This window comes from Larus michahellis, chromosome Z, assembly GCF_964199755.1.
Source record: "Larus michahellis chromosome Z, bLarMic1.1, whole genome shotgun sequence".
NCBI classification, from domain to species: Eukaryota; Metazoa; Chordata; class Aves; order Charadriiformes; family Laridae; genus Larus; species Larus michahellis.
This window is the reverse complement of record NC_133930.1, coordinates 13,494,770-13,512,273: the sequence shown is the minus strand read 5'-3', so window position 1 is coordinate 13,512,273 and position 17,504 is coordinate 13,494,770. Positions and strand designations below refer to the sequence as shown.

General features: G+C 40.5%; 1 protein-coding gene across 7 annotated transcripts in view; it reads right to left on the bottom strand.

Annotated features, from left to right (window-relative positions):
* Positions 1 to 17,504, bottom strand: part of RAI14 (retinoic acid induced 14) — an 88,591-nt gene that overhangs the window by 52,658 nt on the left and 18,429 nt on the right. Inside the window, exon 1 of one of the 7 annotated variants that reach the window (XM_074569911.1) lies at positions 4,094 to 4,192. The exons of the other annotated variants lie outside the window; for them this stretch is intronic. The gene's annotated coding sequence lies outside the window, so the exon portion shown is untranslated. Of the gene's footprint in view, positions 1 to 4,093; positions 4,193 to 17,504 lie in introns of those variants that run through there. 7 annotated transcript variants of the gene reach the window in all.

The following is a 17,504-nucleotide window of genomic DNA, read 5'->3' as shown; positions in this document are numbered from 1 at the left end:
AATACCTTGTTCTGCAACAGAGACTAGGCCCTGACAGCCACTAAAAGAGCATACACTGAGTATCCTTTTCCATAGGAGTGTTCATACTCAACCACAGCAACATAAAAGTTTTGAGAAGCAGCAGAAATCAGGAAACCAAGTGACTACACAAGTGAGCCAGGAAAAGCATTCATGTTTCCTTACTCCCAGTCCAGTCCCTACAAAATCAAAGTGTTAGGAATTATCACGTAAGGAATAAGGAAGAAAACAGAATAACTATGGACTGTACAACAACTGTACCTTCAAGCTGTTCACTAATGTGCAGTATTGGCTTCTCCCTCTAAAATGCCATTAGGTCTGGAAAAGCTTCAGAAGTGCAAAGATGATGCAAAACAGCATCTGTATGAAGAATCAATAGGCTAGGCCTCAGCCTCAAAAAACAGCCAAATTAAGGAAGATACAAAGTAGATAAAAATCAATAATATGGGGCAGGTGGATGGAGATCAACTGTTCAGTGTCTTTTGCAGCACAGTGGGGGACCATCACTGTGTTTTGACCAGGTCAAAACCAAACAAAAGAAAGTCAGTAGTAGACTTGTGGAACTCCTTTCACTCCTTGCAAAGGACATTGCAGACACAGTAAGTTTACGTGGATTCAAGGAGGGACTGATTATATATTAGGTAGAAACATTCTCTACAGATTTGGAAGAGAGATTCATTCAAACCACAAGGAATGAATTTCCATGTCCAGGAAATTGCTTGAGCTGAAAACAGTGGACTACTAGGAAAGTAGTATTGAAAAGCGTCACACGCATTTCCCCAGTGCTTGCTCTTCCCTAGATATGCACTGACAGGCACTACTGGAGACAAAAGACTAGGTACCCTCAGTCTGAACCAGTAATTGCTGTTCTGTTCTTAACAGCAATCTGTTCAGCCCTGTTCTTTTTGCACCACAGGTCCTATTCCCTGTCCTGCTTTGCAGAGCAAAATTCAACGATATACTGGTGTCCATACAGCCTGATGGGCATCAGTACCAGGTCATACTAGATACACTGCCCTAAAGAAGCAGTTAATCACGCATGATGACACTGCTCTTCTTCAGCAGCGAGATGGGAAGTAGAAAGGAAAAAAACCAGCACTGCTACCCATCATCTGTGCTTCACCTCACTAACAGGCATATTCCTAAGAAAGGAACTCCTGTGCTCCATCTACCTGCATGCCATAATTCCCTACCCATCTCTTAGCTCCTTCTCAAGTATCCAAAGATAATTAAGACAAGCAAGGCAGTAATCTTGAATTCAGCAGGCAAGCCATATAGCACCAGCCCAAAATTTTTTAGATGATTGCAGAACAAAAATGGTTTAAAGTCATCAGATTTGGTTATGCTGCCTTAACCACTCAGGCAGAAAGCTGGAATGCTTTTGATTGTATGGTCTTCTCATACCCCAGCCACTGATTCCTATAATCTTCTGGCAAGAGCTTTTAATGATAACTTGAATTAAGGGTTGAAGTCTAAACCAAGGACAGGCTACAGCCACACTTTAATTCAGGGTTTGAATAAAAATCTAAGGATGGATAAAACAGTCACTCTGACAGAGGCTGAGGACACATCTTTCCTGTGAAAGAACACAACTTCAGTGGACTGTCATCTCTTAATTAAGTATATTTTATGCCATGCACATCCCACTATAGAAATATTGAACTATTTGTTGAACCAGTCATTTTGAAAGTTAAATATCTTCTTTATGTACCTAAATATGGATTTGGAAAGGAAGCTCTCAAGAACTCGGCCTGTATTTTTTTTTAAACTGCTGAAGTATTGATTACCACATATCCGTTTTGCTTTATCCTTCTAAAAAACTTTACTGCATTAAAAAAAAAAAATCAAGTATTTGGAAAACTCCACGTATTATTTCACAACAGCCCTGCAATTACTTCTGAGAAAGATTTTGGCCTGGTATGCTGTTTGAATGGGAAGAGACTGACAAAGCTAAGACAGTGAAATCAACCTCCTGTTACTTTTCCAGAAAAGGTTACATTGAAGATCCTGCTCTTACTAAAATATGGGAGTAATATTACTGTAGTGACTACAGAAATTACAGTGAAGTGTGAACAGACAACTCCTCCATAATCTCACCACAGAACATCGTTATCCGCTTGAGGAAAAAAAAAATCCAAAGTGCTCTTCAGCATCTCCAAAGAACTCTTCAAGGCTGAATGATTACGCACTGGAAAGTGTTTCCTTAGGAGTGAGGAAAGTTTTGGCACGCAGTCTGCAACGTCACTATAAATTAAACCTCTGTGCTGCAGCTGTCCAAGGCTTTGTACTCAGTCCCTGACACAACACTGTTGCCTCGGGCTGCTTGCTGAATGCCTGCCCAGCCACTGAACTGGTTTTACTATGCTCCTCTTTGTAAAACTGGGCTGTTACACTCACTACAGGCTGGCCACCTCCAATGCCACTTTCTTTTAGCACAAAGTTGTTGATGGGACGAGACATCAAACACTGGGACAAGGCTTCATGATTGCTGCAAGGTTACCTGCAGCCTCCACGGTGTGTTGAAGAGAGCTTGGAGGCTTTTATGCATTAGCTTTTCACAGTGGAAATTAAAACAAAGAATCAACATCAGGTATAAATGAAGGGAAAGAGAATTCCATTGTCACAGTTCAGTTTTGTTTCGGGGTTTTGTTTTGGTGTGGCTTTTGGGGGTTTTTTTTGGGTTTTTTTTTTCTAATGAAGGCAACAAACATTTTGGCTAATAAAAAAAAATTGAGAATACTACATTATTTGGAAATAAATTAGAGGTTTACGATTAATATTGAGCTTCACGGGTAGCTAGCCACTTCCTCAGCTTTGTTTTATTTTAAATGCGTCATTCTTTTATTTCTATGCCTATGCAAGAAGTTTTCCAAACATTTAATGTCAAACAGGAAAACTGAAGTGGAAAGTGGATGACAGCCAGTCTAACTGAGCTTTATCGACACTCTCCATACATCCTGACACACTATACATGCTCTGAGTTACCGCAAACACTACAACCAGTCATGCCACTGCTATTTTAAGAGACATCATATTTTGCAAAAAGAAATGATAAAATTTCAATTTAAAGTCCAAAATAACATACTGTGCTTCTTTATGATCCATATGTTGTTTGCATGAGACTGCAACACAAAATGAAAAGGCAATTAAAAAAAAATCCATGCAAGTCAACAGACCTAGAAAAATTACGTGCTGTAGTACAACATTTTAATTATTTTTAAGACATCAAAAATGATTATGTTTAAGAAGTATTTATTTAGTCTGACAAAAAAAAAGTTTCATTATATAGTTCACTCTCTGCATATGCACCTCGCATCAGAGCAAGTAAATAATGTCTTTTATTTGGCTGAAGGAGAAATCACGGGGGAGATGAGCATAAAAAGATTCATTCTCAACCTCCGAAGTTGAACATGCTTCAACATGTGGTTTCTTCCAACCCTGGGAGCTTGGTACTGAACTCTAAACCCTTTCAGAGAGGTGGCAGAGCCTGTCTCACATGGATGATCTCTAAATAAAACACTGGTCTGTAAGCAGAGAGCTAATTACTTGTCTCATAAAAAATGATGCGTTTCTTGCTACTGCACCAAGACAGCAACTACCAGCACTTATTTTAGACAGAACTACTGAGTTATGCCACGAAAAGCCTGGTTACCTTGGAGACCACTCCCAGACAGCTCTGGCAGAACTCGCACAGTCAGTCAATTTCTATCTGCTTGAGCAGAATACAAGGATGCAAAAGAAAACAACCATCAAAATAGTACTTAAACTAGCCTCCCAGCATAGCTAGAATTTCAACACGAAGGAGAAAATAACTGTGTCCGGATCCTAATTTATACGGTAGCATTAACACCACAGCACAATAGGAACCAGCTACACATAAAGGCTTTTTTTGTTGTTTGTTTCGTTAGGGATTGTACGGATAGCAAGTATATATCATACTGAAAACATTCATCCAAGTAGGCTTTCTCCCCATCAAATGCAGAAAACATACCAATTAGTTCACTGGTTTAATACAATCTCCGGGACAGAGAGAGAGAGTTGGTATTTAAGGACACATGCTGGAACAAACACTCACGTTTAATTTTAAAAGAATAGTACAGCAGACTCATCTTGAAATTGATCCTTCTAAACTGAGCCTGACATCATCTGTACCCGGGAAATACACCGTGGAACCCTGCAATAAACACAGTCACATAAGAACTGGAAAGAGCTATGGAAAAGGAGCTCAACACATCGATGATGATGCACAGTACTCAAGAACACTTTTGTTCTGTTTCTGAAGACAGCACAAGAAGGCATTTCTTGCACCAACGGCTGAAAAAAAAGCAAAGAATCCATTCAAAGAGTACAATTATAACCAACTTGCATGGTTAAAGCATTCCAGTTTCCTTAACTGTTTGTGTGGGAGGTTGAAGTGTCTTATCATGGCGACCTGTTCCACAATCAGCTAGACTTAGCTGTATTATCTATATTTACCTGTATGCCACAGAACCGGGTCAGCCACAAGCAGTCTTCAAAAAGGTAAAAAGATAAACTTTTCTCAAAACATTCACTTCACAGTCACTCTATGAACACAGATAGGAGAACAGGAAAATTTATAACCACTCAAAACAAAAACGCACATCCTTCCATATATGTATTTTGAAACTGCCTCAGGGAGACTAAGCACAAATTTCACCCAGTACTAAGGTACATGCATACCTGTACATCTCAGGGATGATCAATAAGCCAGAGTAACAAGGTCAACAGAAAGTACAGGCTGGTCAGGACAAGGAAAGCATCACTTGTTTAGAATTGATTGCATTGACTTTAAATTTCCTCTTATTTCAGTATTTCTGCTGAACGGACACAAACACTGATCCACATTTTTAAATTGCTGCCTTTTCTTACTGTATCTGTGCAGCTCACCTACTCACAAATCAAAACATATGAGATACTTGCACTTTTTCTTTTTCCAAAGCAAAGGAATCTTTACCACCAAATTCTGTCAGAAGCGAATTCTTGCACAAAATAGGCTCTAGAAAAACAGGCAGCACCAATGCCTTGCTTTAATTCTTTACACCACACTGCCAAAAAGGACTTCTAGATCCTTTTGACAGTAATGTGATCCCTATTATGTCAGCATAAATAACACCCTCCTGCTTCCTAAGACCGCCTGAGAATGTACAAGAAGTGATACATGCCATCTCCACTGCCCTGATGACACATAGCGTCGTTCCAGTAACATGTATATCGAGGTGAATATGCTTTTGCAAAAAAATGGATGCTCCTTTTCTTTGGGGAAGGCTTCTAGCACTCAACAGTAATCAATCCTCTACCACAATTTAAGCTCTTTAGCTACTCGTACCCAACGTCCCCCTGAAACTCTCCACCCTTAAGTTTTTCAGAGGTACAGCACAATTTGTACCCTTATTACTACCTCTTAGGCTGCTCAGTCCCTGAGATACAGAAAGCTGCAACCACAAGGCACCAGCATGAACTTCATATCCCGTTAAGCAAACGTCTCAGCTTCTGCTTGGAACAGAGCCAGACGAGTAGTGAGCAACAGATACAGCAGGAGCCAAAATTAACCAGCTCAATAACACACACACAACATGCTTTACAAGGCGTGAAGAATTTCAGTGTTTTCAATGGAAAGTCCTGATTGCAGAAGGCTCCCCTTACTCTAGACCAAAATGCCAAGGCTAAGCAAGACAGTCAGTTATCTTTGCCTATTATACATAATTACTGACCTTTTTTTAGCCCTCAGACAAAGGTGTATTTTTCCACCAACAACTAAGTACTGTGAAGTTGTACACAAACATAAGACGGCTTTTAATTCATGACCTACATTCCAAAACCTCAAACAGGCATCAAGTTCTTCTCAAGATAAAAATCGTTTTAAAATTCCTTCTGGTTTTAATTTCTTTTAGTGAGAACACTCTAAGGAACAGAGTTGGGAAAGAAGCATATTTCTGTTCATGTTTTCTGAGTTAGCCTCCCCCCATCCCTCGAACTTTCACCCCCTTGCAGAAGTTCGTGCCTGTTGAAAATTAAAATGTCTGCATTGCAGGATGGACCATTATAATTCAACACATGCTGCTTTGGTGGAGAAAACGCGTGTTTTTGGAATAGCTCTGTTACGGGTCAGGAATGTAAAGCAGAGTTCATATTTCAGATGAAAATGGGAACCAGGGCTTTTTCTTGCAAACCCAACTCAGCTTTCCAATAATGAAGGAAAAAGAAGTCTGTGCAGTGAGGTCTTTGTAGTGTCCTGCATTAGGCATTTAAATATACTAATGAAGAGGTCACTGGCTGCTTGTGTTTTACAGATGGCAGCATTGCAAAGTCCTGTTTTTACCACTGAAAGCAAGTTTTCAACATTTGCTTCAGAACGTGCTTTCCTACTCCAGCCTTTGCACTGCCACAGATGACTCAATGGGCAATCATATGCTCTATATCATTCCAGAGAGCACCACAGGCTCACAAAACAACTGCTCTATTGAAACACCACAAGTAGAAACAGTACAGCTCAAATGAGATGGTATCACAACTATGTATTCTATTCCTCAAAGCTATGCAGACTGGGGCTTGATGCATTTTGCTACAAGTCCCAACATCTCCCCACAGAAGAATACAAAATCTTTTTGCACCTAGTCCCACAACTGTTTTGGCTCATCTACTCTTAACAAAACTTTTTACACTTAGATTCATGCATGTGTTTAAGAGAGAACGATTATGAAAGTCACTACATCTGTACAATATCAACTCCAATACCCTGTAGTGGAGCCTTTTTCTTGCTGGTCTTCCCTGAGGATGGACAGGAAGCCACGAGAAGGGAAACACGACCAAGCAGAATTCATTCTCACAGAAAGAGCATCTACCACTCTCCAACAGAATCTGTGTTGCAGAATTTGTCCATGTCTCACTTGTATTTGTCTAGGATGAAGAAATTAGTCTGATAGACTTGCTAATAGAGAAGGACATCTTGACTGTTCACTAGATTACAGCATCTTGTTCAGGTAACAGGCTAATAGGAAAAGCTCCTGAGGAGCCCAGCATGAATGCTACACGAATCTCCCTTACAGAACATGTGTGTTTTGCATGTAAGCTATCTAATCACCGGGCTGTTTTTAGGCAAAGTCTCCCAAGACAAGGCACCTCATTACATTTTTCCCCTAAAACCTCTGCTGCTCTAACAGGTTGGAGGTGGCAGCAACCCAGACAGAGTAGACACCAGGCAGACAGCATTCCTGAAAGCTACCCAGACTGATGTGTGTATGAGACACTTGCATCTTCAGATGTAACAGTTAATAATCTCCATCTCTGAAAGATAAAGCAGGAAAATTTACATCATACAACAAAGCAGGATTATGATAATGACAAAATACCCTATTCTAACTCTTCTTGCCTGCCTCAACAGTGTAAAAGTAGCAAGAAATAGGATGCAAGGTGTACCATTTAAGTTCTCAAAACAATGACAGTGACAGAATATGATTATACCCTTTGGGCAGAGGTTACACCCATCAACATAACTTGCACTATGTCAGGTAGAAAAAAGCAATGTCACAAAGGGTTGAGATCTACTTACTTTACAAGAAACTGTGCAGCTAGATGCATGTCAGAGTTTAAATTACACTACCATTTCAGGGCCCCAGTCATGGCTGCAAGTGCCACTGCACACAGCACTAGAGAAAACAATCTATCCTTGATTATTCCCAAGTTGCAAGAGTAGCCCGATGCTTGCCAAAACAAAGACAGTCTCCAGAACAGCCATGTTAAATAGCTTTATTAAACAAGTTAAATGCGACACTACTTTTAGAATTCCATCTATTTTACAGACCGGAATTGGATCTCCTAATACATTTATTTAGCATCGGCAGAAACCACATCCCTGTTCTTGAATATAAATTGTCAGCTTTAAAAACTGGTCCCAGCTGGTAGCTTTCTGTTAGCACTGCTGGTATTCACAACCAAGAGTCAGAGAAACCTACAGCCTTTGGTAAGGCTAGTTTTACCAAACTCAGCAACACAGGTTTCGGGGTCCCATTCTTGTTCCAGAATTATTTCTTTTGAAATAGCTCTTAATTTGGTATTTAGCTCCTCCCCCACCTCAAAGAGGTTTATGCATTCTATACCAGTACACCGACTCCAAGACTACTGAAAGCTAGGAAGCAGTCTCCAAGATAAATAAGCTCATGCAAGTTTCATGAAAAAGAGCAATTATGTCGACAAGAATGATACAGTGCTTCCACCAAAGGCTGCAGCATGAGCTTAGCTGCTTCGATTGATCTGTCAAATGCTAAACAGCTAACTGCACTACCTGCTTTAGTAATCTGGAACAGCCCCAGCAGGCAGTGCCTGATGGTCGGCAGGCACATGGAGGACATGGAAGAGATTTGCCTCTACAGGTATGTCAGAAAAACAGCAGCAGGGCCAGACACGGAAGGACAGAGTGGGAAAACCCACAGGTACTGTGGTGGAGAAAGAATACAAAACAACTATGCAGGAAGGCCAGGCTTCGCTAGTCCTGCTGCTCACAAAGGACCTTGTGAAATCTAAGAAATGTAAGACTTGCTCTATCCAATCTCAAGAAACATTGCAAAATGACCACATGATGTTCCTAAGAAGGGTCACTTTACAAGGAAAGGAGGTTTAAATTGGGGGATCAAGGACGAAGGTAAGAGAGATCTCAAAAGGAATGTGTTTTGGAGTTTTAACATGAACAGCAGCAACTCCACCCCACCACCTTGCATACAAAAAAATCAGTTGATTAACTCCCTTAAAAACACTCTCTCTATTGATTCACTGAAAATGAAGAACTGCATGAACACTACAGAGTTAACCACACTGCTTTCCACTACTGGAAATAAGATTCTCTCCCTGTCATTCTCATCAGCTGAAATTACGTTCTCCCCAGCAACTGCAGTGCATGGCAGGTCTGGCAAGCTTACATACTAAAACACTGAGACAGTTAAGCATTAAGTAAGAGAACACAAATTAACGTCAACTGCTGATTTTCCCCACCACTAGGCTTTCTTGTAACAAAGAGTAAGAACATTGTAATTAACTTTGCTCATGAAATGCTATGTTCTAAAGTTGGGCCAAATTAGATGCAATATAATTCTTGCCAGAAACAGATAATGTGTGTCTTTCATCAACTTGGGTGATTGGAATTTATTAATGTTTGGCAAGTCTGCATAGCACAAATTATGTTTATCCGCTGCTCCACAAACAAGCACGACATCTCTTTTAGGTATGATCAACTGTATTTGGTATTTTATGAGAGAGAAATATGGCTTTCATTTTAGAGTGAAATTTTATAAGAGAACCCCTCAAACTGCAAGGGCAAGAAGAGGAAATAAAAATAACAGCACTAAGTATAGCAAGATCCTGGGCCAGTACTAGCTTTCTGTGGTACAGATATATAAGTTCGCAGGGAACAGCAAAGGGATATGGAAAGAGGGAAGAAAACACAGCTTAGCAGTGATGCTTTTCATTATAGCAGTAACAACTAAGATCTATTGGTAAGCATAATGCCTCAAGGGCAGTGTGAAAAAGCCACATGAAGAAATGCCAAAAACATCCTCAAAGTTGCAATATGACAATGGAGGCCCAGGCTGATGGTAACTCTCTCCCAAGTTAGCGTCTTCTGAAGTTAGTCTAGCTTGAAATGTTTCAGAACTCCACCCTCTATCAGCTAAAGACAAAACAAGGAACAGAACATGGATGATGATTCATGTCAGTGCAAGCTCCTATTTTTCTATTTCAAATAAAACTCAGGCTTCATGTCAATAGGCATATTTTCTTTTCCTTTGGTTTTTTTGTTTGTTTTGCTTCCAACCAAGAACTTTTCTCCAGGGCTCAGCAATTGCAGACAATCTCAAATGTCCCAACCCTTTTCCCACAAAGAGAGACTGAAGTGACCTCCCCACCTCTGCAGGAGGCAAATAGTGTTAAAGATTCAGCTAAGGTCTCAACCAGACTTTGCCAGAATAGTCCTTAAGAAGAAAGGAAAATGGTAGGCTGTCTCCTCTCTTAATGTCTTCCCCGACCAAAACAGTCCAGGAACACACAGAAAATGGAACAGAAAGGCAAGGGGGAGGAGGGGAGTAACACCAGAAGTTCTACAATTTTGACTCTCCCCATTCAATCCAATGCTGCAACAAATCACATATTTGATAAGGATTAAATGCACGGAAAACCAATAAAGTCCAGAATTATGAGTGTCAAAAAAACTGGAGGAGACCCTCTAATTTCATTATAAGGTCCTGCCCACATGCCTAATGAGTTACAGTATTCAACAACGAAAGTTTTTATGTCATGTAGAAGGCACTCAGTCCTAATTGTAGATTCTTAGCATATTACATGCCTTCCACCCAACCATTCAGTGTTAATTATTGTTATAGGTGTTGGATTTCATAACCAGAGCTCCTAGTCTTCTTTAATAATTACTGTTGTGCAAATATTTCTGACTTCTGTAAACACTATTAGAAGAGATCATCTAAGCCAGGCAGTCAGCAAAGCTGCTGAACTCTGGAAAGCCAAACTGTTGTGTTCAAAAGCTACTGAAGAAGTTACAACTGTGTCTTCTGAATAAGAGAGGAGCCAAACATTACTAAGTTTAAACTCCTGAGCATGTACCAACCCTACTAGTCAGCTTATCTAGTTTTGTCATACTTTAGACATCTAGGGTTGATATCCAAGTTTGAAAAAGCACAGGATAATGTCTAATGTGTCTATTTAAGGATATTTTAAGAGAAGCACCAGGTTAGTTTTGGAACTTACGCTTATGCGTATGTGTGTTTGAAATGACTCATGAAGAGACAAGACTATAAAAAATTCACATCACACACACTCTGTGAAGGAATTCAGTACATTTCTGATTTAGCCTTCTATGTTCACTGTGGCAGCACTCTGGCAAACATAGTGAATATTTGCAAGATTTGCCCTATTAAGCAGTCAACAGGTACACCCATCTCATACACTACTAGTAACAGCCACACTGGGTATGAAAAGATTTATGAGCTTTTAGACTGGAAGCCAGGTGTTAAGACAGTGTTCATTACATCTGTTCTAAGCCTCAGAAAGAGGTGACTTGCTCTAGCAAGTTACCTTCCCCATAGAGGAAGGGACTTGCCTCACTTACAAATACTGGGAAATCCAAGATTATGCTGCGTACAGGTCACTGCACCTCCAGAAAGAAAGCTACTCCCCCTGCAGCACTTCGAAATATCTACTCCTACTTTCTCTCTTCTATAAGGAGGTGATCCTTTGCGTTTCTTAACTGGATATTCAAGGTGACAATCAAAACCAGCAAGGAGATATAAACATAGTCTTAAATATTACCATGAGTGTACTGTACAGAAACATTTAAAAGAAATCAGAGTTTGTTTTTCTAATTCATTTTTACTTGTTTTTAATAGTTTGTAAGCATGGCTTTGGCAATACTTCAGGTGTTTGGTTTTTTTTCAATTTTCTAGACTTAATTCCTTTTACAGCAGGAGACTTGAAGAAAAAAAAATGCAGTTCTAATGAAAAACCTAGCTAGAAACAGAAAAATTAGAATTCATGGAATAAAGTGAATAAATGGGGACTGTACTGCATAAATTTAAACTGCAGATTCCTAAGAACAGTGGTAATGATTGGAAATTACAATGAATATTATCATCGCATTAAAGTATCACCATGTCTAGTGTTAACAAGGTAGCATTCCCACGACTTCCAACAGATCAGAGATGCATAGAGCAAAAAACCTCAACCTTCCCCGTACCTGCTCTGTATATAGTTGTATTTAAAATCTAGCCAGTGTTCTTTAAATTGCAGGCAAAGGAACTTGGATGATGTAACTTAAGAACACACTGAAATCTTCCCTTATTCTCAACCCAGAAATGCTCACAGCAGCTGAAGCATGCAATTTGAAATAAAGCTGGTTAAAAGAAGACAAGGGAATTGGTTAGGGAATAGGGGCTTCTTGGCATTCCTTTAAACCATTTCCTGTTCACCCTTGTGGAGTGTAATATAGTCCTAAGAAAATACATCTGACCTCATTCTTTTCAGCTGCATTAAAAAAAGTTCTAAAAGCAATTTAAATATCAGATTGCACATTACATTAATAAAATAAAAAAGGAACTTATACATATTATTGCCTTTGTCTTCCACTACAAGATGTTGGTTTCTTCTTTTTTGTTAATTTAATGAGAGCTTTGATTTTCCCTGGGAGACGAGGTCAACAGACTAGGGCACTTCCTGTCTGCAGCAATGCCGTGTGCTTATGCAGACATGAGTCTTCTGACAAACAACTGATTTATTTCAAAGAGGGGGTCATTATAATCATGGCATATAGCAAGATCACATTCTTTCCTACTTGTTTTGCTTAATCACTATGTATTACTCAAACATACTTGAAAAGAAAACGCATTTCAGCTGTGTGTGAAAACTGACAATTCATCCAAAATCCCACACACACACACTGAAAACAGAGGAGGATGCGGCACGTTCTAGGTCAGACTGTGATCATGCATTGCAAAAACTGGGAGCAATCCTACTGAAGACAACTGATGTATTAAAATGTAAAAGACCTGGTCGTACAAGGTCCTGAGCACCTTGTCACCAGGAACAGAGGCCTCTACTTTTCAGAAAAGATCATTAAAGGACACTATCATCAGGGTCATTCAATGGCTTCCATATGTAAAATCACCCTTATAAATCTTACTGATGGAAACATCTGTGCAAACCTCATGCAGTCCTATTATACATACTTGGGACAAACCCGAATGCCCTGCAAGGGTCAGATCTCCAGCAGCATGCAACAGCAGCACCCCAGCTAACAACCCACAGATTTTATGCAGCAGGAAACTCAAGAGACAGAAGTTTACAGCAACAGCCAGCAGACATACCAAGGTCAGGGCAGCCTGAGGAGTCTCAAGCTACGGAGAGCTGAGAAAGAAGTTGAGCTGGGCATGGTAGAAGCTGGTTGTCTCTCCTTAACAGAATTGACAAAGCCCTCATGTTCCCACAGTATTTGAGCACTGCAGAATTACTTTTCTATCCACCACAATTACCCCTCATAAATATTCTTACACACCTGCCCCTTATTCTAAACACATGAAAGTAGGATAACAAGCCCACGCACAAGATTACAGAAACCTCCATTGAAACATGAGGGGCTGAGCCCTTTTTCCAAGCTTCTAGACTTTCCTTGCTTTACTGCACTAGCTTTGCAGTTCTCATGCTGTTCAAACAGAAGCTTAAGTCAATTCTAATGGTGAGATTTACGGTATCTGTTCCCCTCCCTCTAAATGAGACTGTACTAAACTCATTTACAGACACCTTCAGTGCATGTACAAGCTACTTAAAAATGGTTACTTTGTTATTCTTATGTCAAATAATGTAGTTTCATAATTGTGCTTTCTGTATGTAGAGAGCCAAAACAATCCCACGTTCATAAAACTGACACTACTAAGCACTATATAGGTAATTTACAGACCAAAGGAAAAACAGAAAAACTATTACTGTTAAAAACAGGAACATAGATCTAAGAAAATGAAACTGCTGCCTTGAATGTAGTGATTAAACCTATGAGAGTTATCCAGGAGACAGGAGAGGGGAATAAGTGCAAGAATTGCTATTGCAGAAGAGCAGGAAGAAACCTGTCATTAAGTAATATTTATGTATCATTTCTAGATAGCATGCTTTTTTCTGTTAGCTTATAGACAGACACAACCAAGTCACCATTGCAGGAAACAGGCAACTTAGCATTTCAAGAATAAATTATAAAATGACTTGTCCTTAATCTAGAAGTATCAGGATACGGTACAGGGCCGGGGTGGGGGGGGAGCAGATTATAAATCTAAATTCCAGGCATGGAAATTCCTTTGAAGGCATTGGGAAAAATACACCATGGCAGAACAATTACATTCTTATGCTACCAGAAGAAAAACACTAAAAAAATGCCAAGTATATTTCAGCTACATGTTAGCTTACTTTCAGCTACATGTTAACTTACTAAACTTGCCCTCCTGGTCCCCGAAGAACCATTATCTAATGTTCTTCTATTTCGTATCAGAAAATGTCAAGTTGGAGTTGGTGCCTTCCCTTCAACAACACTGCACAGCTACGGAAAGTAGATACTATGTATTTTCCAGGCCGAAACAGCAGCCATAGTTGCTTATTTGCCCAAAACTTTGCAATGAGTTATTGAATGAGAAAAGCCTGGGAACAAGCTTCTATCAGAGGACAGTCCCATGTTCCCCCGGTAGCCTAAATTAAAAGAAAAAAATAATGAAGCGAGTTTGGTGTTTACCACCTAGTGTGTAATGACTGAGCAAGCATACACATTTAAAAATGAGAAAAAACATACCATACGTTATCCCAAAGTCATAGTCAATATAACATACAGGTCACCCTTCAACAGGCCTGAAGAAACCTACCTGTAGTCATTTTCCCCACACACTGCTCATGTTTGCCACATCCCATTTGCTATATCACAGCTTAGCAGCAACATATAAATTACTTTCCACCTCAAATGATCCTCTAAGGAAAATAACGTTACTTGCAAACATAAAAAAATCCAGCCCTTATCTGACCTCATGCATCTTACCATCATCTGAGTAAACGGATATAGCTGAAGCACATCACAACAGGAAATTTTCAAGAATTTTTTGCTGTGACATTAATCTGAGCTGATGGTCCCCACAAGCACATGGATAACACAACCTTCCTCTTCGGAGCACGACATGCTAAATAACCAGCACAGTAATCCAAGTGAAGCGAGACCTGGCTTGCAAACAAGGAGCCTACACTAAGAATAACAAAACCAAAACACCCTCAGCAACTTCAAGTTTACAAGCAAACAACAAACACATTAAGAAGTGGTATTCACTACTGGAAAAAATTGCTGCCCAACACCAAGCCTAGGGCGGCTTCTTACCGTACAGTGCTTCACACACATAGCCCTGTATGCAACACCTATTCCAACGTACCTGCAAGGATGTACACTCGCTGCTTGTTGTACTAAGCACACTTTGACACATGATGTCAAAGGAGGCAATTGTGAGACAAATCCAGCAAAAGCGGACAGCAGCAAGCTGTTTGAACTAAGAGAAGTGCAACAGGAACACAACTGGGTGGGCAAAAAGAAGTCCATAAAAATCCCACCCTTGAGTATGCCACTACCATGTCAGTAAATGCAGTTAACACACTCCAGGAAAGCTAGAACTTGCAATCCTTCTTGAACAACCACATAAGGCATAAACACATCATATGGTGTTCAGGTTCCCTTAGCCACAGCCAGAAGAATTAGAGAAAAGCGTCCAGCTTTCTCCCCTGATCAACACGTAGAAATAACATGGTCAACACACAACTCCCACAACATCCTTCTCTGAAAATTGGAGAGATACAGATTTGATGAGTGGGCTGTTCAGTTGATGAAGAATTGATTGGATGATCAGATCCAGAGGTAGTGATCAACGGCTCAGTGTCCAGATGGAGATCAGTGACGAGTGGTGTCCCTCAGGGGTCTGTACTGGGACCAGTACTGTTCATATCTTCATCAATGACTGACACAGACAGCGGGATCAAGTGCTTCCTCAGAAAGTTTGCAAACAACACCAAGCTGAGTGCTGCAGTTGACATGCCTGCGGGACAGGGTGCCATCCAGAGGGACCTGGACAGGCTTGAGCAGTGGGCCCATGTGAACCTCATGAGGTTCAGCAAGGCCAAGCACAGGGTCCTGCACCTGGGTCAGCGCAACCCCCGAATTCAATACAGGCTGGGGGATGAAGGGATTGAGAGGGATTGAGAGCAGCCCTGCCCAGAAGGACTTGGGGGTATTGGTGGATGAAAAGCTGGACATGAGCTGACAATGAGCACTCACAGCTCAGAAAGCCAACTGCATCCTGAACTGCATCAAAAGCAGCGCGGCCAGCAGGTCAAGGGAAATGATTCTGCCCCTCTACTCTGCTCTGGTGAGACCCCACCTGGGGTACTGCATCCAGCTCTGGAGCCCTCAGCACATGAAAGACATGGACCTGAAGGAGCAAGTCCAGAGGAGGGACACAGAAATGTTCAGAGGGCTGGAGCCCAGAGATGCGGTAGATGCCTCATCCCTGGAAACATTCAAGGTCAGGTTGGACAGGGCTCTGAGCAACCAGATCTAGTTGAAGATGTCCCTGCTCATTGCAGGAAAGGCTGGACTAGATGTCCTTAAATAGTCCCTTCCAACCCAAACCGTTCTGTGATTCTATGACATTACAAAGGCCGTTAAGAATCAACCTTCAAATCAAGTACATATACATACATATATACAGATTAAACAGCTTCAATGCCTTCAACAGCGACAGCAACCAAATCTCCACATCTCCCATTAAAAGGGTTGTATACAGATCTGTAATTTCAAGTCTGGTTGCATTACTACACAAACTTTCCCCATTTCATGCATGTTTACAAGAACCAACAAAGACAAAACAACTGAAGACACGAATCTGACAGAGTACTAGCTTCTTCTCACTGACATACCACATAGCTTTTCTTAATGATTTACAAGATGACTGTGCATGATACAGCTTTCTCTACTTTGAAAATGCAGCAATATGTTTGCAACTAGGGTGTGCAATGAAGTTGTTCATAAGTAGTGCACTAAAACTCCATAAGCTCACGCTGTTGCTTACTTCCTGGAAGATCCCCGAGTTCACCCACATCTCCAGTGGTGCATTTCACTTAGACTTCCCATACATCTATAAATTATACATCTGAAATACAAATCAAAATGGCCAGGTCACTGAGGAGTTGCCATTGTTCCTATTGAACGGAATCACATCATATCATAAGCAATCACCCCCCAAAAGCAAAAAAAAAGAAAGGGCTAAAACACACCAAAACCCCAACACACTCAAGGCCCTAAAAAGAAGCCACTGCTGGATAACCTGCCAACCTGAGCTATGTGCATTTCTATGCTAGATTCAGGGGAAATCCATGCCTCACTAAAGCCCCGCCATATGCTTCAATGAAGCCAACATTTTGGGTTTCGTTCTTGATTCAAAGCTCAGTCAAGCAGACTGAAGTCTTTCTTCTGACTTCAAAGGGCATTGTTTCAGTCCCTGGATAAGCAGACAGGTTACCCAAGTTTACAAGATTCCTAAGAGGTTTCCACCACACAGAGCAAAGCAAAGATGAAAGAGAAGAAGTATGCACCTGTGAACAGAGCAGAATAGGTATGTCAGACACATACATATGCATTAGTAACCACATTATTTGCAAAGTTATTAAAACACCCATGATCATCAAGCTAATGCAAGCATTCTGGACAGTTAGCTGTATAGTTCATCTGAGATATGCACATGCAGGATATCTGGGGAATGAGACTCATTAGATGGCTGTAGAGCAGTAATCAGATTATGTTTTGCTAGTTGTATTATGTCATCTCTCAAAATCCAAATATTATCACGTAGCACTAGTGTTAGGCATTACACCTGAACAGCGCTGAAAAAGGTTCCTACCTCAAAATA